The sequence below is a fragment of the Neofelis nebulosa genome, chromosome 14, assembly GCF_028018385.1.
Source record: "Neofelis nebulosa isolate mNeoNeb1 chromosome 14, mNeoNeb1.pri, whole genome shotgun sequence".
In the NCBI taxonomy this organism is placed as follows: domain Eukaryota; kingdom Metazoa; phylum Chordata; class Mammalia; order Carnivora; family Felidae; genus Neofelis; species Neofelis nebulosa.
Window position 1 is genome coordinate 10,250,932 of NC_080795.1, and position 21,922 is coordinate 10,272,853.

A 21,922-nucleotide genomic window follows, 5' to 3' on the forward strand; every position below is an offset into this window, starting at 1 on the left:
TACTGGGAGCAGCAGCATACTTACTCACACACCCAAGCATTTGCAAAGTTGTTTTGGACTCAGTAACTTCCTTATCCTCCAACTTCTCATTAATGATTCAAGTAAAATTTCACTTCCTCCTAGAGCCATCCCCCAATCTCCATTTTGACCTAGCCACACCCAAGGTAAAACACAAGAGATACTGAATGCCCAGCATCCTCATGGTTTCCTGTTCATAGTGTAATTTTAGATCAAACTATAATGTAAATATTTGTTCACATGCCTGTTTACTCTAGTAACATCTCTTCACGGGCAGAGATCATGTTACTCATTTCTGATTCCTAGCAATTAGTAGAATGTCTGTCCATGCATATCTCATCAATGAAAGTTGATGGAAGAAGGAGAGATTCAGGGGCACTTGGGTGGCTCGGTTGGTTAAGCCTCTGACTCTTGATCTCCACTCAAGTCTTGATCTCAAGGTCATGAGTTTAAGCCCCATGTTGGGCTCCTCACTGGGTGTGAACCTACTTCAAAAATTTTTTAAGTTGAAAAAAAAAGAAGAAAGAGAGATTCAGCTACTTTAGTCTATTATCTGCTTTGTGCTGTCATATCTCCTCATATTTCTTGTACTTATCCCATTCAAGTTTCAGAGTGCCCCTTATAGTAGTATTTTGAACTTAGCTAACAAATCTCTCTTACCTTGATCACATGGTTTAGATTTGTGTGTTGTGTGTCTTTCTAGTCTAAATCCTGGCAAATTAGAGTCCACACTTTGTGGCTCATCTTTTTTTTTTTTTTCTTAATTTTTCTAAGTTTATTTTTTTGAGAAGGAGAGAGCATGAGTGGGGGTGGGGAGGGGAGAGGGAAAGAGTGAATCCCCAAGCAAGGTCCTCAACGTTAATGAAAAGCCTGATGCTGGGGCTTGATCCCATGAACAGTGGAATCATGACCTGAGCTGAAATCAAGAGTTGGACGCTCAACCAACTCTTGTGCCCCGTGGCTCATTCTTTCAATGTAGTTTCTCTTTTCCATGGTTTCAATGTCTTCAGTTGCCCTTCTTTGTACAATTAGGTGTAGACTCCCTTTGCATTGTTTAAAATGTGAGTACTTGCTTTAATTCTTAGTCTCTTCACTGGGGCTTGAAATCAACTCGGAAATGTGACTGAAAACAGGCCCCATTTTCCCTGTGAAAGAGATACAAAATATCACTCTCCACATGGCCTTGACATTCAATAGATTTTAATTACAAAATGGACCAGGTTTTTTTTTTTTTTTTTTGATCACCCAGGATTGTGTTGCTTGCCACATTTAATATAATCATTTATTTAAAAGGTATTGACCAATGACAGGTGTAAAATGCAGAGAAAGCATGCACTCTCTGTTTCTAGATACATAAAGAGTGTGGAAATTAGAAGAGAAGCCTTAAAATAGCCATAGAACAAACCAAAACACACCGGTCTACTTTTGCACAGATTTATGAAAAAGATATCCGGTGAAGAGTATGATACGCAGCCTATTACTTTTTAAACAATATAAATTACTTTTGGAAATAACAAAGCCTCCTCAGATGCTGCCAATAATCGCCAAAGGCACAGTAATAGCCCCCCAAAGATGTCCACATCTTCATTCTCAAAACCTGTGAACATTTACCTTCCACAGAATTGCACCAAAAAGAGATTTTAAAGATGTAATTAAATGAAGGAGCCTGAGATTGCAAGATTATCCAAGATCATCCTGGATGCCCTGGGTGTGCCCAATTTAATCACACGGCCCTTTCCTAGTGTGTTCAGGGGGAGACGTGCCTATGGAAGACAAATTAGACAGATGGCAGTGTGAGGACTCAGGTCACCCTTGCTAGCTTTGGAGACAGAGGAAGGAGGCCATGAGCCAAGGAATGTAGGTGGCCCCTATACACCGGAAAAGGCAAAGAAGTGGATTTTCCCCTAGAGCCTCCAGAAAGGAACACCACCTTCCTGACACCTTGATTTTAGCTCAGTGAGCCCCTACACAATGGTAAGGCAATAAACTGTGCTGTTTTAAGCCATTAACTTTATTGTAATTTGATATAGCATCCAGAGGAAAATAATATATGACATTTTTGGGAAAGTAATGGAAGTGCTTTCCAGAAAGAAAAAAGAAAAGAAAAGAAAAGAAAATCAGGCTAAGCATAGTATCTAATTTAGATGGAAATAAGGGAAATAACTTTATAGCATGAATTACCTTTGATTATTATTTTTCTAGATAGGTCTAACGACTACTTAAGACAAAATAGAGAAAAACAGATGTATCATACACACTAAAATGTTTACAGCATTATCTTTGTTAGTGGGATTGTAGATACTTTATTTATTCATTCATTCATTCATTTATCTATTTTCCTGTCTATTTCTTTATTTGCTTAATTTTTAATTCTTCTATAGTAAATATACATCACTTTGTATATTAACAAAATATTTGCCAAAAAAACTGGAAGTGGGCAGAAAAAGAAATGATTTGCCTACAGAAAGATCTGGTTCAACGTACCAGGTCCTATGTACCAGAAATCATGACCCATGAGTAAGTTTTTCAATCAGTAAGAAATTCTCTAAGTACTCTGCAACACACACACACACACACACACACACACACACACACACACACTCATCTTTGAAGCAAAACTTTTAATTTTTAAAAACCTTCATATAAAACCATGAGCTTGGTAGTTTCCTAATGGTCAAAATAATGTTCTTGATGAAATAAGTGGGGATATTAGCAAGTGTGACCTTTTTGACATTGTAATAATGAAATCTGTCAACATTTGGAAGTTATATAATCACATATGTACAAGATCCATTCAGATTGGGAGATAGAATGATGGGCTTTCATGGAAAGAAGAGCTCACTTCGGTTAACTATGGTTTTGGTTTCCACGTTCAACCACTCTTTAAAAAGCTGCCACTTGTTGAGTTTCAGTGTAGTACTAAAGAAGAATATTCGATTATACAAGAAGGCTATTAAAGAGACTTCCCTTTTCTAACTACACACCCCTGTGGGATTGAATTTTCTTCATGTACTTCAACCAAATAATACATCACAATGAATTAAAGGCACAAGCAGATGATGGGAATCCAGTTTTCCTCTATGAAGCAGACATTAAAGGAATAGCCAAAATATAAAACAAAACCATTCTTCGGGTTAACTTTATTTTAAAAACATGTTTTTGTTTTTGTTTTTGTTTTTAGTGAATACGTTATCTATGTCCACAGGTAATGGGTTTATCATTGTCATTTTAAAATATTTTTTAAACTCCTCACTACAAATTACGAATATGGTAGATATCAACAATCACCCACATACACAAAAGTTCCCCGTAGTTTTTAAAACTGCAGTCTGTTTGGCAGACCGAAAAGTTTGAAAATCGCTAAATAAACAAAACCATCAGGAAGCTCTAGAATCTAGAAGTTTCTGACAGAGATATCGCAAAATTTGTTAGCCAGTTAGGTGTCTTATTTGTTTGATACACTTGTCATTTCAGGAAGGGTTAAAAGTATCACAGATCTAAGACCAATTCCAGTTACCCACATGACTGCTAAGATTTCTGGTTGGTGTTATAAACTGAATTGTAAATGAATTACATTAACATAAAAGAGATTTTCTTATCCTATTGGTAATAAAAAATGCCAAGTATGAAAGACACTTTAGTCTTTTGCTATCAGAGAAAACGGTGATTTATTAAAAAGAAGAAAAACCTGGGGCGCCTGGGTGGCGCAGTCGGTTAAGCGTCCGACTTCAGCCAGGTCACGATCTCGCGGTCCGTGGGTTCGAGCCCCGCGTCAGGCTCTGGGCTGACGGCTCGGAGCCTGGAGCCTGTTTCCGATTCTGTGTCTCCCTCTCTCTCTGCCCCTCCCCCGTTCATGCTCTGTCTCTCTCTGTCCCAAAAATAAATAAAAAACGTTGAAAAAAAAAAATTTAAAAAGAAGAAAAACCTGAATAGGAATTGACATAAGAAGGTAAGACTTTGGGAACCATTTAACAGAAAACAGCCACTAAGAAACTTGGTGATTAGGCACTTGGGTGGCTCAGTCGGTGAAATGTCCGACTTCGGCTCAGGTCATGATCTCGCGGTTTGTGGGTTCAAGCTCCATATCAGGTTCTGTGCTGACAGCTCAGAGCCTGGAGCCTGCTTTATATACTGTGTCTCCATCTCTCTCTGCCTCTCCTGCACTCATGCTCTGTCTCTCTGTCTCTCTCTCTCAAACATAAATAAACAAACAAAATCTTAAAAAAAAAAAAAAAAAAGAAAGAAAGAAACTTGGTGATAAAGGGGATTATAGATTACGGAAAGACTGGAATTCCTAACAAGATTGAAGGGATATTTGAAACAAGAAGAGTAATACACGTCAGTTAAAATAAAAATCTCAGGTTTAAGCAACATCCTTTATTCCTGTAGTTTTTATAAAGTACACTGTCAATGTAAATAACCAGAGCAAACCTATTTCCTATCCACGTAGTTTCTCAGCTGCATGTCGTAGACCAGCTGGGTCATGGTCATGGCCATAGTGACAAATAACAGCTTTCGAACTGGCAATCTGTAATGTGGAGAGTTCACATACGGAGAACTGGGAATTTATTTCACGTAATTTAATTTTCCCTCTCTACCCAGCAGGGACAATGTTTCAGATATTTTCAGGAGTCATGATCATGTTCCCCCGATTATGATTCTAGAGGCACAGTGTTTTAATGCCAGTTAATTGAGCCAATGACTCCCTCAACACTCAGGCTTCACCAGCTACACACAGGAGCTAAATGGCCTGTAACATAGCACTGGCCTGGAAGGGCTATTGAAGTACCCCATCGCTACACACTGTTCTGCCACGATGATAAGGGTTTGATGGTGATCCAGATGGATGATGATGGCTGGAACTTACTGATGCTGCTGGACCCCTGGCCATTTATTTTCCTACTCATTCACTTACGTGCTGTCACAGCACATCCAGAGTCGCGTAAGTTAGTAGTCTAGAAAAAATACAAAAGCTTTTTAAAAATTGGATTAAGGGGACGCCTGGGTGGTGCAGTCGGTTAAACATCTGACTCTTGATTTCAGCTTAGGTCATGATCTCACGGTTTGTGAGTTCAAGCCCCACGTTGGGCTCTTTGCTGACAGTGTGGAGCCTGCTTGAGATTCTCTCTCTACCTCGCTCTCTGCCCCTCCCCTGTTTGCACTGTCTCTCAAAATAAATAACTAAACATTTAAAAAAAAATAAAATTGGATTAAGGGTCTATTTCCCCCAAGTGAGAGGCTATAGATGAAAAATAATATGGTTTAATAATGATCACACTGTAACAATGGTTAGAGTATTGAGCTAAAGTTAGTTTTAGGCCCCAAGTTCAGGAGATGTTTGTAGTTTTTTGGCAGCCAGCATCCCCTGCCTCTTTCCCATAGACGACTACTAATTTCCTTTTGAGGGTTATCTTATCTCTTGTTGTTTTTAATCTGGTGGAATTTTTTCTGAGTCAAATGTTCTTTCCTCACCAAGCTAAGGCTGGGCACATAACCTGAGTCTGATGCATCTTCTGTGAAGCTTAAATCCTGAGCGGAGTACAGAGACTGAGGATGACTGAATTGATGTATATTAGCGGCACTAACTCGGAAAATCTGTCCTTGCTGCCCCTTCATTCCTGCCGCTCTTGTTGGCTAGTCCCTGGAGCTACCTGGCCTCCTGCCCATAAAAACTCTGCTTCTCCAGGCTGCCCATGGATTTTCACTACTCCTGATACCTTTCCAGAAAACTTTCTTTTTTGTGTGTAAGCAACCAGAACCTAAACATCCAGTTTTGGGCTTGCAACCAAAGAACCCCAAGGTAAACAAGTGTCCATACATGTGTTACCACGTTTAACCCTGTAATTTAAACACGCATTTGTAATTTCATGCTACGTGAAGAGCCCCAGCCTTAGCCGTCTGCAAGAGAGCGTGGCGTAAATACCCCAGACCTCCGTCCATTCGAACAAGTATCCATGAGCACAAGGGACTTCATCAAGAATCGTTCTAGTTTACTTAATCTGTATCACACATTGTTCTAAACCCTAAAGCTAGGTCTTGGAAATACAGAGATAAGAAAGAAATGGTGGCACATCTTCAAAGGACTTCTAATCTAGCAGAGTAAATAGACACATACACAATTAAATAGAACCAGCATAATAAATCCTTCAATAGAGGTGTGGACAAGAGACGGTGGGGGCCCAGAAACAGCAGCAACTTCCTTCTGCCAACTAGTTGCAGAAGGAGTTAGGCTTTAAAATAGATTGGATTTCTCAAGCTCAAGAGGAAGGTATCTCAGTCAAGGGGAACAGAGGGAGACTAAAAAAACAAAAAAAAATAACAAAAAAAACAAACCAGATAATGCAATGGGGTGCCTGAGTGGCTCAGTGGGTTAAGCATCTGACTCTTGGTTTCTGCTCAGGTCATGATCTCACAGTTTGTGAGCTGGAGCCCTGCATCAGGCTCTGCACTGAGAGTATGGAGCCTGCTGGGGATTCTCTCTCTCCCTCTCGTTGCCCCTCCCCAGCTTGTGCTCTGTCTCAAAAAATCAATAAATAAACATTAAGAAAACGACAGATCATGCAAGATCGTGGCCATGTCTGGGCAACAGCGAGAAGCTCGGAGGGGTTAGCAGGAGGATGAGAGTGTAAAGGCAGGCAGCAGGAGGCTGGGGGAGCATATGGGCAAGGATGCAGGAGTGATGACGTGTTTAGGTTTGGAGCAAATGGCAGTGGAGAGCCTGGACACAGTTTGGATTGGAGAAGAGAGTCGAGAGAATGATCAATCCTATATTCTACAAAGATAACTCAGGGGAAATAGAGACTAGCTAGAAAGCAGACAAAATCACTACAGCATGTATGGGAGTGGATGGCAATGCCACTAAATAAGATAAAAACATAGGATGATGTTCAAGTTTGAGGGAAGGAGGTCTTACTGCCACAATAAGCTTCTGAGCTACGTGCAATGCAGGGAGAGGAAAGGAGAGAATGGGGGTGACCTGATTCCTTTGGGTGGCAGCTAGGAGATAGCTCTGAGACGGCCTCAGGGACTCCCTGGTCCCTCTCCAATGTGGTCTTTGGCAGTGGGGCTACGTGCCTAGGACAGTGCCCAGAATGTAGTAGGCTCAGAGCCAATATTTGTTGAATGAATGAGTTGGCCAGGTCTTGAATCCTTCCTACTTTCCCTCTTTCTTTAGGCCAGCTGCAGATAATTCTAAGTCATGTTGCCACAGGAGACAGACTGTGTCTGATTCTTAGGTTGGTATATCCAGGTTTCTGGACTTGAAATTTTAAGAGAGTTAAATTTGAGTGAGTAGTTGAAAATCATGGAATTGTCTGCATTTTGCTTCCATTATGGCTTTTTGTTTGTTTGGTTTTTGTTTTTAAAGCAGGCTCTGTGCCCAGCACGGAGCCCAATGCAGGGCCTGAGCTCACAACCCCAAGATTAAGACCTGAGCTGAGATCAAGAATTAGAGGCTCAACTGACTGAGCCACCCAGGCGCCCTCCCTTATGGTGTTTAACTGATACTCATTAACATAGCAACTGGTGCAGAATGGGAGTGGATACTCAGGTGGGCCCTATGCGGCTCCCACCTCATCTATGTGAGCTATTTGGGTTAAAAAACAAAATGTGGAGGACATGTTCTGCCTACAGACTGGATGGTGGGCTCTGGGAACCAGAGTAAAACACTGTTTTGTGGCAATTGTGTTTCCAACAGGTTGATGTTTATTTCTTTATTCATAAATACTTTTTTTTCATAAAAAACGGACAGATAGATATATTTCTTCCTGATGCTCCTCCAGTTTACCACTGTGAAAATGAAACCATCAAAAGAATACAGTATGAGGGGGGCACCTGGGTGGCTCAGTCGGTTGAGCGACCGACTTCAGCTCAGGTCATGATCTTGCACTTTGTGAGTTCGAGCCCCGCGTCAGGCTCTGAGCACAGAGCCTGGAGCCTGCCTCGGATTCTGTACCTCCCTCTCTCTCTGCCCAGCCCATGCTCATGCTCTGTCTCTCAATAATAAATTAACGTTAAGAAAAAAAAAAAACTTAAAAAAAAAAAGAATACAGTATGAGGAATGTTTTTTTTTTCTTAATGTTTATTTATTTTTGAGAGAGAGAGAGAGATGGAGAGAGAGAGCAAGCGCGCATGAGCCAGGGAGAGGCAGAAAGAGAGGTAGACACAGAATGTGAAGCAGACTCCAGTCCCCGAGCTGTCAGCAGAGAGCCGGACGTGGGACTCGAACTCACAAACCCTGAGATCGTGACCTGAGCCAAAGTTGGACGCTTAACCAGCTGAGCTACCCAGGTGCCCCAGTACTGGGAACATGTTTTTATGTTTTCATCAACAGAACTCACCATCGAACAGACACTAAAAATGACATTCTTTGAATGATATAATTTCCGGAACATTTTATCATTAGTGACTAAAAAGTCACAGTATCCCTGTATTACTGGTGATATTTTATCCCCCCTCCATTCATCTCAACTGCCTGTTCTCACAGTAAATGATATATGTGGACAAATATATTGAACGAGGATATTTCAAATGTTAGAGTTTTGCAGGGATTATCATTTTATTGTTTTCTGCAGGAATTATTTTTGAATAAATGAAAGTAGATATAGCTTGACATTTGTAGTTGAGAAGATCAAAAGTCTATATACAGCGGACTGAGTCCTGAACAGATTTATTCACCTTAAAGTCACTTATTGATTGACTAAGGTATAGTTAGTGAGCTCACACCTAGGCAAGGCCTTTCCCGGGACTCTGGGGATAGACCGATGAGCAAGATAGATGAAGTTCCAATTGGCAGGGAGCTTACATTCGAGCAGGAGAGACAGAGATGAAACAAGCAATTATAGAATGAATTATTTCATTACAATTGTGGTCACTGCTAAAAAGATTAATCACAGAGCCCCCTGTGAGCTCATGTGGCCCCACTGAAATTGTGTGCGGGACAAATGACATACAAGGGCGGTGGCTGGAGGCATGGAGAAAGCCTTTCTTCAGGAAACACTGCTGGAGTGTTGATCTGGAAGATTAGTTGTCCAGTGTGGTGAGGAAAGTGCCTGGGGCAGGCAGGAGCCTGGCAAAATGAAGTGAAAGAATCTAGGGTTGCTCTCTGAGGTGCTTAGACATGTGGCAAAAATTCGTAACAGCCTCCAGTGTAGACTCTTAGCTTATTTCCAGTTGAGTTTGTGTATACAGTCGTCGTACATGCGCATGTGTATTTATTAAATAAACATTTAAACACAGACCATGGCTTTTGATTCCTTGTCTTATCATTTGGAAGGGGTGCTTCTTTTCTGTCGGGGTCGTCGACAATTCCACTTGGTTCAGGCCCTTCTCACCTCAGAGAGGCTCTGCTGGAGAAATGATGGGAGTGAGGTCACAAGGGATTTCGCTGGCTTTGCAAAGGATTTGGGGGTCATCTCTCCAGGAAAGCCTTACAAGGGCTTCCGTCCATGTGTGAGACATGTCATGTCCATGTTTGCACATTAATCATCTCTTTTGACTTCGTCCCTGCCTGGTGAGGAAGGTGTTTCTTCTTTTTTTTTTTTTTTTTAAAAAAAATTGTTTTTAATGTTTATTTATCTTCAAGAGAGAGAGAAAGAGACACACACAGAGCGCGAGTGGGGGAGGGGCAGAAACAGAGGGAGACACAGAATCGGAAGCAGTCTCCAGGCTCTGAGCTGTCAGCACAGAGCCCAATGCAGGGCTTGAACCCATGAACCATGAGCTTGTGACCTGAGCTGAAGTCAGACGCTCAACCAGCTGAGCCACCCAGGCGCCCCAAGGAAGGCACTTCTGGTCTTATTTTACAAATGGGGAAACCAAGGCTAAGAGGCTACATAATTTCCCCAGGTCACACTGCTAGGAAATAGTGAAGCTGGCATTTTATTACAGGCCTAACCCCAAAACTCAGGCCATCCCCACTGCTTCATAGCCAGCCCACTGCCCTGTGGAGATTTAAGAAGGGTGGGCAATGTCACGAAGAAGGTGAGTCTTATGGACTGAATTTCATCCCCCCTCAAACATCTATGTTGAAATTCTAATCCTCAGTACTTCAGAATGTGACCATATTTGGAGAAAGGGTCTGCCCAGAGGTAATTTAGTTAAAATGAGGTCATCAGGGTGGGCTTTTATCCAGTCGGACGGGAGTCCTCCCAAGGAGAGGACTTTTGGGCACAGACATGTATGTGCACAGACACAGGGAGAAGATGGCCATCTATGAGCATAGAAGATGGGACTTAGAAGAAACCAAGTCTGCTGACACCTTGACCTTGGAATTACAGCATCCAGAATTGTGAGAAGAAATTTCTTTTTTTTTTTTTATTAAAAAAAATTTTTTTTAACAGTTATTTATTTTTGAGACAGAGAGAGACAGCATGAACGGGGGAGGGTCAGGGAGAGAGGGAGACACAGAATCTGAAACAGGCTCCAGGCTCTGAGCCATCAGCACAGAGCCTGGCGTGGGGCTTGAACCCACGAACTGTGAGATCATGACCTGAGCCGAAGTCAGATGCTTAACCAACTGAGCCACCCAGGCACCCCAAGGAATTTCTGTTAGTTAAACCTCCCAGTCCCTGGTGCTTTGTTATGACAGCCCTAGCGAGCCAAAGAGGGAGTTATTACTATCTTTGTGCTTCTTTGCTGTTACTTTGTAATTGATATTATTCTCTTTTTGCAGGTGGTCTTGGCAGATCTCCTCCACTGGCTACAGACCGTGCTTTGCACACCTGGCCTTCTCCCCATAATTAAAAATCATCATCAAGTTAACGGTCGAAGCATTATCCTCCCACCATATGATGATCTATAGTAAAAGATTATGTTGTTTAAGCTAAATCCTGCCAATTATCAATATTAGCCATCTAAGTTGAGACAAAGCCTTAACACTGGTAAACATGTAAGAATGTCGAAACATAACAAAGCTTAAGGATCTTAAAGATGAGCTGTGAGTCTTAGGAATTTCAGGTACTAGGGATTTATCAGAAGAGAGATGTCTGATGAAGAGAAACGTTTGTCATCTTTTGAAACATCCTTCAAACCTCATGCATAAGGCTGACTGCACTGAAAGGGGTATCTTGGCAGATGGAGAGGTTGAGAAGTCCTGTGTAAATTTACTCTCATTTACAATCTCATGGTTTGTTTGGTTTCACTAATTGAATCAATATTTCTTGTGTATTTTTTTCTTGTCTCTAAAAAAAAGGAAACCCACAGAAATACAGTACCAACCTAATGCCTTTAGGCACTTGTATTCTGTCTTCTGAAGACTTTTTAGTGTTATAATTCCCTCAGCCACTTTGTAATCCTTTATTAAGTTTTAATGTGGCTTAAACTCTCCATCTGTAGACAATATATTATTTCCCCCTCTGCCAGCAGGTCTAAAATTTCCCAGTAGTCTGTTTTAGAGCTCCTTCTGGTGGCTTAAAGCTATTATGACATATCTGCCTCTATTCAATCTCACGGTGCTTGCTAAGACCTAGCCATCAAAACAAAATCATAGACGTTATGTTTGTCGTAGAATGCAACAGAACGATGCTCAGCTTTCCACATTAAGAACAATTCTTCAACTCGCGGCCATCAGAAAAAGGACAGAAGAGTTTCTGGGAGGCAGGTTACCCCTATTTTAGCAAATGGCCGTTCCTTCTCCTGTAACTAAAACATTCTAACGGATGCATTTCATATTTCCATTGTTCGCTGAATTTGGCTACATTTTTGGTATGGAGTGATGGTGGAGAAAGGGCTTCAGTTTCCTCTTATGTTTTTGCTCGTATTAATATCATTTTGAGAATAAGTATATTAGAGGAGGGCAATGTGATTAATTATTAGCTCCTTTGAGATTTTTTGTTGGTACTTCAGCATGGAATGTTAGTAGAAGGAGCTCAATGACTTGTGTTCACAATAGCTCATGTGCCTTATGATTTAAATGTCTGTGTCTTTCTTTTTATTTATTTGCCTTTTATTGTGGCAAAACCACATAATACACATAATATAAAATGTAACGTCTTAACCATTTTAATGTGTGCTGTTTCGGTGCCTTTCAGCACCTTTTTCTGTCTGTTCTATCATATCCTTCTCTGTCATATCATATGAGTTGCAAAGTAAGTATACTTAAGTAGTGACATTTAAATGAAATAAAACATATAAGGATTATAATAAATTGGTTTATGTTTTGATATAACCAGAAAACCATGTGAAAAACAAACAAAAGCAAAAAACAAAACAAAACAAAACAAGCCTAGATGTATATCCACATAAGTTGTTTTTCAAAGTCACAATATTGGGAAGTTAAATACTTATTAGAAAAATTTTACCTAAAATTGTGGTATTTACTTTGGAGAACACAGAATGTTCGTTATAGTCTCACTGTTAAAAAGTAATCTGTCTTCAGAAGTGGGTTTGATTTTTGGAGACTGACAGAGGAGAGATGGTTACTAGATAATGAAGCTGGGTAATGTACACGTGGGTCAAAAATAAAACTCAGCTGTTAATTAATCAGATGTCTTTTCCTCCACTAGTTGCAAGTGGATTTTCCAGGCAATTCCAAGAGAGGACATTTGAAAATATCTTGGGAAATAGCAGCATTTTTGGAATAAAAGAGGAAAATGTGTGCAAGCTATTTAGAGCTTACAACACATTTTAACTTATATTTTCTCATCTGACCATAACAAACCTGAAAAGTAGGTGAAAGAGATATTATTAATATTAATTATTCTATTTATTACCAACATGCCGATGAGAAAATGGAGACTTGAGGAAGTGTTTCGTTCAAAGTGCTGTACAAATCCCAAGGTGTGTCTTTTCAGCTGTACCACAGCCTTTCAGGGACTGGCTGTTCACGGTACATTCTATAGCTTATGGTATTTTTGTCTTATTAAAAAAAATAAGATCCCTCTTATCATAAACCTGTAAATCTCATAACATTCAAAACACTGTTGGATGGGAAGAAAGGCTGAAAGAATATTTCTCCCAAATTGTTAACAAATGGCAACATGATTTTATTCCCTTCTGGAAACAATAAACATGCACGTGTTGATAATCAGAAAAAGGTGTCATTTGTTGAATCAATTTTAAAAGAACTAATGGCTGAGTTCACAACTGTAGTTTTTCTTCCTTTTTATTAAGATTTTATTTATTTAGAGAGAAATTTAAGGTTCACAATGAAATTAAGGGGAAGGTATAGAGATTTCCCACATACCCCCTGCCCCGCACACGCATAGCCTCCCCGTTATCAGCATCCCCCACCGCAACGGCATGTTTGCTATAATTGATGATCCTGCATTGACACATCATAATCACCCAAGGTCCATAGTTTACATTACGGTTCACTCTTGGTGGTGTACATTCTATGGGTTTGGACAAATATATAATGACGTGTATCCACCATTATGGTATGATACAGAGTATTTTTACTGCCCCCCAAATCTGCTGAGCTTTAACTATTGATCTCCCAACTCCCCCAGAGAAACCACAGCTTTTTACTGTCTCCATAGTTTTTCCTTTTTCAGAATGTCGTATCAGTTGGAATCATACAGTACATAGCCTTTTCAGATTGGCTTCTTTCACTTAGTTCCTCTATGTCTCTTCATGACCTGAAAAGCTCATTTCCTCTTAGCACCGAGTAGGATTCCATTGTCTGGATATAGCACAGTTAACGTATCCATTCACCTACTGAGGGACATCTTGTGTTGCTTCCAAGTTTTGGCAATTATGAATAGAGGCTGCTGTAAACAACAGTGTGCAGGTTTTTATGTGTACATGAGTTTTCATCTCCTTCGAGTAAATACCAAGAAACATGACAGCTGAATCACATGGTCAGAGTATGTTTAGTTTCACACGAAACAGCCAAACTGTCTTCCAAAATGGCTACACCATTTTGCATTCCCAGCAGCAATGACTGTGAGCTCCACCCACCACCCCCCCCACCCCCCAACAGTGTTTGGTGTAGTCAGGGTCCTGGATTTTATTTAATTTGCATTTCCCTGAACTTACAGTTTCTCCAAAGACATTTTTAGAATATTAGAATTGAGATTTTGATTGAAGAGCAATAAAGGTGTTTTGTTGTTTTTTTTTTTGTTTTTTTTTTTTAGCTGTGGATAAGTTCTTGAAAAGGTATATAGGAAGAAATTATTCTAAACTCCTTACTAAATAAGAACATATATGGTGGAGTTGGACTTTTTTCGTGATTTTTGATCTAGTTTTAAAAAATTCTTTGACATTCTTTTTTTTTAACGTTCATTTATGTTTGAGAGAGAGAGAGAGAGAGAGAGAGCGAGCAGGGGAGGGGCAGAGAGCAAGGGAGAGAGAATCCCAAGCAGGCTCCACACGGTCAGCATGGAGCCTGACACAAGGCTCAGTCTCACAAACCATGAGATCATGACCTGAGCTAAAAGCAAGAGCTGGACACTTAACTGACTGAGCCACCCAGGTGCCCCAAAACTCTTTGAAATTCTAAGGAAAACTATCAACTCTCTCACCAGGAAAATGAATACAATCTCAAAATTTTGCCTGTAGTTTCAGAGAATTTGTGAGTACCTAAACACCATCCATAGACCATATACTACCTACTTTTTTTCTGAGACTTTTTCCAACTATAGAAGTTTATTTTCTTAATGTATTCAATTATATCAACATCTTAATAGGCAGAGTTAAGTTAATATGGCTTCTATAAGAATGGAGAAAATATATCTGTATTAGGATAAAGAGAAGATTATTTTTTTTCATCTCTTCATAAGTAATTTCTTGAATGTGTTAGGATCTTCTTAAGAACCTTTATTCAATCTGTACGCCAGATTTCTTCCTTGCCCTCTCCCTTCCTTTTCTTTCCAGAAAGGACTTAAGGCAGTTTATGGACATGCACTAAGTAAAACAAGGCAAATGGAAAGTTAATAAAGTGAGTAAATTTGGGCAAAGAGGGACACAAGGTAGGAACAATAGTGGAAATCATGTTTATCCCTTCTTTGAGGACCTAGAAGTGGACCACCCATTAGAATCTGAGACAGCAGAGAAGGAAATGTGCGTATTAGCTGAATCATTGATCATAAGATAAGAGCTCTCTTTCCCAAGGCTCTTCCTTTGCTTTGCAATTATTCTCTTTCATGGCACAGTGTTCGGTTGTTTTGGGTGGCTGTATTATCTCAATTCTACTGGAATATACTAAAAAACTTTTTTTTTTTTTTAATCTTTTTGTTTCCTCTTTCGTCAAATAGACTTTTATGTTGCTGGGTTTTCTCCTATTCCTACTGATCCATGGTTGGCATTCTTAACTAGGAAGAATAATGGTGGAAGAAGTGGTGGATGGTGGACGAAGAAGGCTTAGGGATCCCCAAATGCCAAAATGGGATCAAGTATTTACTCTAGACAGCCACCCCACGCTAGAAGCTTTAAAACTCTCCAAGGACATTTATATCTTTAGCAAATAGTCCTCCGGTCCCCCCCCCCCCCCCGCCCCCCGAGTTAAGTGCTAGATTTCCTGAATAATTTGAGTTGTTAGGCTTGGGGCAGAGGCTATATCGTTGCATCCACCAACCTTTAATTCATTATTGTTTAGCCCCACTTTTTACTCCTGACTTCTCTCAGAGCTTCTGATGCAGAGCCCAGAGAATTATCCATTTTCCCAAAAGTGGGTTGGTGCTTATCTCTCTTAGAGTACCCTGGGAGAATATTCCTGATGGTTGTTTCCCTGGCCGTGTTTCATCTGACAATACACTCTGACCACTTTATGTGGCCCACCAGTTCATTGAAACCTCTCATATGCTGTTAATAACTCCTCATGCCTGTTGATATTATAGAACTTTCTTTTTCTCTATTTCCCTAATTTTATTTCATTGGGTTTTAAGAGGAATAAAAGGAATTTCCTTTTCATAAGTGTTCAATGGCAGTTTCAGATTTTGCTCTATTAGGGATTCAATTGTGTCCCCCCAAAATTCATAGGTTAAAACTCTAGTCCTCCATGATACTGTATGTAGAGATATAGCCTTTAAGAAAGTAGTAATTACAGTTGAATAAGGTCATCAGGGTGGGACCCTAATCCAATTGAACGGGCATTTATAGGGGGAAGAGATACTAGGAATGCCCATGCATAGAGAAAAGACCGTGTGAGGATACGGTGAGAAGTTGACCATCTGCAAGGCAAAGAAAGAGGCCTCAGAAGAAATGAAACCTGACAACACCTTGATCTTAGGCTTCCTGCCTCCAGAAGAGTGACCAATAAATTTCTGTTTAAGAAATTTTGTTATGGAAGCTTGAGCTGACTAATATGTGCTCTAAGAAAAGTACCCATAGTACAGAGAGTCTATATTACCAGGTAAGTGTTGGGTTTCCTATTTCAGCTGACGCATTCCTGTGAAAGTGAGTGGTCTAGGGAGGATGGATGCTTTATGGAAGAGAAGGCTATTATATTTCTACACAGCAGTGGAGTGAGGCAATTCCTGAAGCCAGTCTAAAGCTGGCTTCAGATATTTCTTAGAAATAGTTTGGGCTGTACATGAATATGTGTGTGTGTGTGCATGTGGGTGTATGCATGTATGCGCAGGTGCGCATAAGTGTTTGTATGTACTAGCAGTGGGAAGGCTTTTTTTTTTTTAAGTTTTTAATTAAACTCCAGTTAGTTAACATGCAGTGTAATATCAGTTTCAGTGTACGAAACAGTGATTCATCACTTCCCTACAACACCTGGTGCTCACCCAAACAAGTGCCCTCCTTAATCTTCCCTGTAACCCTCTGGTTACCATCAGTTTGTTCCCTTTAGTTAAGAGTCGGTGTCTTGGTTTGCCTCTCTCTTTTTTTCCCCTTTGCTCATTTGTTTTGTTTTTAAACTCCACATATGAGTGAAATCATGTGGTATTTGTCTTTCTCTGGCTGACTTATTTCACTTAACGTACTCTCTAGCTCCATCCATGTCATTGCAACATAGCAAGATTTCATTCTTTTTATGGTTGAGTAATATTCCATCCCATATATATATCACATCTTCTTTAGCCATTCATCAATCGATGGACACGGGCTGTTTCCATAATTTGGCTATTGGAGATAATGTTGCTATAAACATTGGGGAGCATGTGTCCCTTTCAAGTAGTATCTATGCATTCTTTGGGTTAATATCTGGTACTGCAATTGCTGGATCATATGGTAGTTCTATTTTTAATGTTTTGAGGAAACTCCATATTCTTTTCCAGAGTGGCTACATCAGTTTTCATTTAATGAAAATGTTTTTATAAAGATTATGCTAAAGGCAGAACCCATAATGGAGAAAAGTGATCAACATAACCACATAAAAAGGTAAAAGTTCCTGACAGAAAAAAAAAAAAAAACTGTCTCAAACAAGCTTAAGAGGTGAAAAAGTAGGAAAAACACCTGGACAATACATTTAAGACACCTGATCTCATTGTTATTAAAATGGAAAAGGTAAATATAATAGAAAACAAAAGAACAAGCAACTGACAAAGAAAAAATACAGATGTCCAAGAATATTTTTACAAAGTATACCTGGTTTACTAAACCTATACCCCAAATAACACCACCTGGAATGGCATGATTATAATGTTACTTGTCTAAGAATGATTCCACACTAGCTATTTGTATTTATAAAGCAGCCATTGTCTATGGTACACTTTCAGCTAATCACAGCTAGAAACAGAACGGGTCATGTCCTCAGCCATGAACTTTGGCATACCATGTTGAACTCTAAACTAGTAACTGCTAGGGGCACCTGGGTGGCTCAGTTGGTTAAGCGTCTGACTTTGGCTCAGGTCATGATTCTCACCATTGGTGGGTTTGAGCCTTGCATCGGGCTCTGTACTGATGGCTCAGAGCCTGGAGCCTGCTTCGGATTCTATGTCTCCCTCTCTCTCTGCCCCTCCCCCACTTGAGCTCTGTCTCTCTCCATCTCTCAAAAATGAATAAACATTAAAAAAATAAATAAACTAGTGAGTGCTATGCCAAATTAAATATATTCTGCTAAATGTGATATTTACTGCTGGCTCTGTTTGATTTGCGTCTGAAAATAATTTTCACCTGTAATGGCTGAAAAAGTGTTGAACTATGCAAAGAATCCAAGATGGTGCATCACTCTGAATATTAAAATGCAGATCACACAGCAGTTGCTTGAAGTATCTTTTAGGAAACAGTTGAGGATATAGAATGTGTAACAGTCAACTTTTAAGATGGGTGTATTAGAGTCCTGTGGCTGTTATAAAAAAAAAAAAAAAGTACTACAAACTCAGTGACTTAAAACAACAGAAATACATTTGTCCACCGTACTGGAGGCCAGAAGTCTAAAATACATCACCGAGCCAAAACCAAGTTGGCGGCAGGGCTACGCTTCCTTTGCAGGTGCCACGGGAGAATCCATTCCTTGCCTCTTCCGGCTTCCGCTGGTTCTCAGAACCCCAGGTGGCCACATTTCCAAGTCCCTCTCTACTCCCCATTTACATAACCTTCTCTGTGAGTCTGTGAAGAAGCCCTCTGCCACTCTTACAAGGACACTTGGAATGTCGGGCAGTAATGTCATTCACCTGGAACGTGCAGAATTATTTCCCCATCTCAGGATCCTCAGCTTATTCACATCTGCAGGGACTTTGCCATACAAGGTAATGATCACAAATTGCAGGAATTAGGACTTGATAAGTTTTGGTTGTGGTGGGGGTTAAGATTCTGACACCAATTACAATGTGTGTGAGGGGGGGTGCGTGGGGTGTGTGTGTGTGTGTGTGTGTGTGTGTGTGTGTCTGTTTTCCATGCCATCAGGCAATTCTGGAACACCAGCTAGGTGTCCTACAATTCAACTCAATTCTGACATCATCTACCAGGAGACGGGGTCAGATCCCACAGGTGAAGTGTTCAGTCCTACAGACTGTCCCCACGTCCCACTTCAGATGCTAAGTCCAGTTTGTCCCCTGTGCTTCTGACTGACTGGCTGTGGATTAGAGGTTCCAACAACTACCCCCTTGTGTTCAATTAATTTGCTAGAGCAGCTCACAGAACTCAGAGAAACACTTAACTTCCTGGATTATTGGGTCATTATGAAAAGATAGTAACTCAGGAAGAGTCAGATGGACGAGTTGCGTAGGCCAAGGTGTGAAGAAAGGGGCACAGAGCCTCCATGCTCTCTGAGTGGTCTACTCTCCAAATCTCCATGCATTTACTAACCTGGAAGGTTTTGTCACAGCTGTCTGCTACTGGGGTAAGTCCTGAGCTAGTATGATTGAGAGGTAGGGGTTCTTTCTTTGTCCATCCTCCATCATGGAATGTAGGCTTTACCTTTTGTGCAACAAACTCTGAAGTCTGGGACGCTGATCATCTTTACCTCAGTTCATGAGATGATGGTTGCAAATCAGGAAAAGCAAACCGAAAGGATATCTGTCAGCCCCACTCCTCCCACTGCCCCAGTGCTCGGCTTCTGTAGAGAATGTGTCTCTCAGGGAGAAGCTGGCCATTGTCCCCACCCTCAGCTCCAGAACCCTGACTTAGAGATTTTATCTGGCATGGAGAAGCAAGCTGCAAAACAAAGAGCTTCTGGGGCACCTGGGTGGCTCTGTCGTTAGGCATCTGACTTTGGCTCAGGTCATGATCTCAGAGATCCTGAGTTTGAGCTCTGATTTGGGTGCACTTGAGCCCTGCATCAGATGAGCTCAAGCCCCACATGGGGGGAGCTCATGCCCTGCATAGGGTGAGCTCTAAGCTCTGCTTCGGGTGAATATGGACCCACTTCCGGTAAAACAGGAGCCCCACTTTGGGCGAGCCCTGCCCCCCCTCTCTCTCTCTCTCTCTCTCTCTCTCTCTCTCTCTCTCTCCACCTTTAACTATTTATCTCTGCCCCTTGTGGGATTCTCTCTCTCTGCCCCTCGCGCACTTGTGCCCTCTCTCTCAAACAAACAAAAAACCCCAATAAAAAACACAAATAGCTTCTAATCTTTTCCCAAAGAAACCAACTCCTTTTGCAATAGAGTCTGGAGGAAGTCAAGCCTAGGGGTGACCTTAAAAATTACAGAGGTTGTGATGAAAGACAATTGGAGGAGACTCAATATACAAATGAAACTGTAGGCTGGCTAGCTGGAAGCAGAGAATCAGGGAAGAAGACAGCTGACTACATGTTTGTGTTCCCCTAAAATTCATATGTTGAAGCCCTAACCACCAGTGTTAGCAGCTTAGGCCTTGGGGAAGTAATTAGGTTTAGTTGAGGTCATGAGAACGGAGCCCTAATGATGGGCTTAGTGCCCTCGTAAGAGGAAACACCAGGGTGTTTGCCTCCTCTTTCTCTCTCTGCCATATTAGGACATAGTAAGAAAGCAGCTTTCTACAAATCAGGGCCCTCACCAGGAGGTGAATCTGCCTATGCCATGATCTTGGACTTCTCAGCCTCCAGCACTGTGAGAAATATTGTTTTAGCACCCCAGTTTGTGTGTGTGTTTTTTTTTTCTTTTCATTACAGCCTGATTCCACTAACACTCCTCCTGAAGTCAGAGCAAATATCAGACAGAGGCTTCAGAAACTATTCTGAGAAGCCATAATTTGATTGGATTTGTTTTCAAAACAGTTTATGACCCAGGGCATTGCTGGAAACAATTGAGCAATCAGCTGACAGTTGGTGGAGATGGGCATTTGGATGTGGTAAAGGAGAGAGAAGAAAAGAGCCCTAGGGACTCATGCACCATGACTGCCGACCTTGCAGGGTGACTGTGGATATATTCAAGCCTGTGCCTTCCTGAGGAGAAACAACAGAAACTTATACTGTATGAGGGGAAAAGGGACTTCTCTAAAATCATCCAGACAGTCATGACGCAAATGAACAAGCAAATAACAACAACAGATCTGGTGTGGGGGGTGGCTAGTACCCAGAGCTGCTATGACATGTTATCTAAAATATCCAATTTGCCACAAAAAATTATGAAGTGTAAAAGGAAACAGAAAAGCATGACCCATGTACTGGGGAAAAAGGCACTGACAGAAACCTTCTGTGAGAGTAACTGGATGTTGGATGTGGCAGGAAGATTTCAAAATAGCCCTTATAAACCTGTTCATAGAATCAAAGGACATCATGGTTAAAAAAACAAAGGAAGAGGATATGGGATGTCTGGGTGGCTCAGTCGGTTAAGTGTCTGACTCTTGATTTTGGCTTGATCCCAGCATTGTGGGATCAAGCCCCATGTTGGGTTCTGTGCTGACATCATGGAGCCTGCTTGGGATTCTCTCTTTCTCTCTCTTTTTCTAATCCCCCCCCCCCCCGATTCCTGTGCTCTTTATCTCTCTCTCTAAAAAGAAAAAGAAAAGAAGAAGTAAAGGAAGGTATGATGACAATATCATATCAAATAGAGAATAGCAATAAGGAAATGGAAAAAAAAGAGCTCCGTGGAAATTATGAAGTTGAAAAATAAAATAACTGAAATAAAAAATTCTCTAGAAGCCATATGCTTCAGCAATTGTGGTCTTTATTATTTACCCAAATGAGTTGAAAACTTATATCCACACACACCTGCACACAAATGTTTTTTATTCATAATTATTCATAATTCTACTCACAGTTCTAAACTTGGGAGTAACCAAGATGCCCTTCAGTAGGGGGATGTTTGGGCAAACCGTGATGGCCCCATATCATGGGATTATTCAGCAATAAAAAGAAATTCGCTGTCCAGTCATATAAAGACATAGAAGACCTTGAATGCATATTGCTAAGTGAAAGAAGTCAATGTGATATTCTATATGGTATTCTACAAAGAGAAAACTCTAGAGATAGTAAAAGATGAGTGGTTGTTAAGGTGTTAGCAGGACAAACGAAGGGGCAAAGAGGTGGATCAAGGGGATTTTTAGGGTAGTGAAATTATTCTATATGATACTGTAATGGTAGATTCATGACATTATACGTTTGTCAAATACATGGAAGTGTATGGCACAAAGAATGAACTTTAATGTACACTATGAC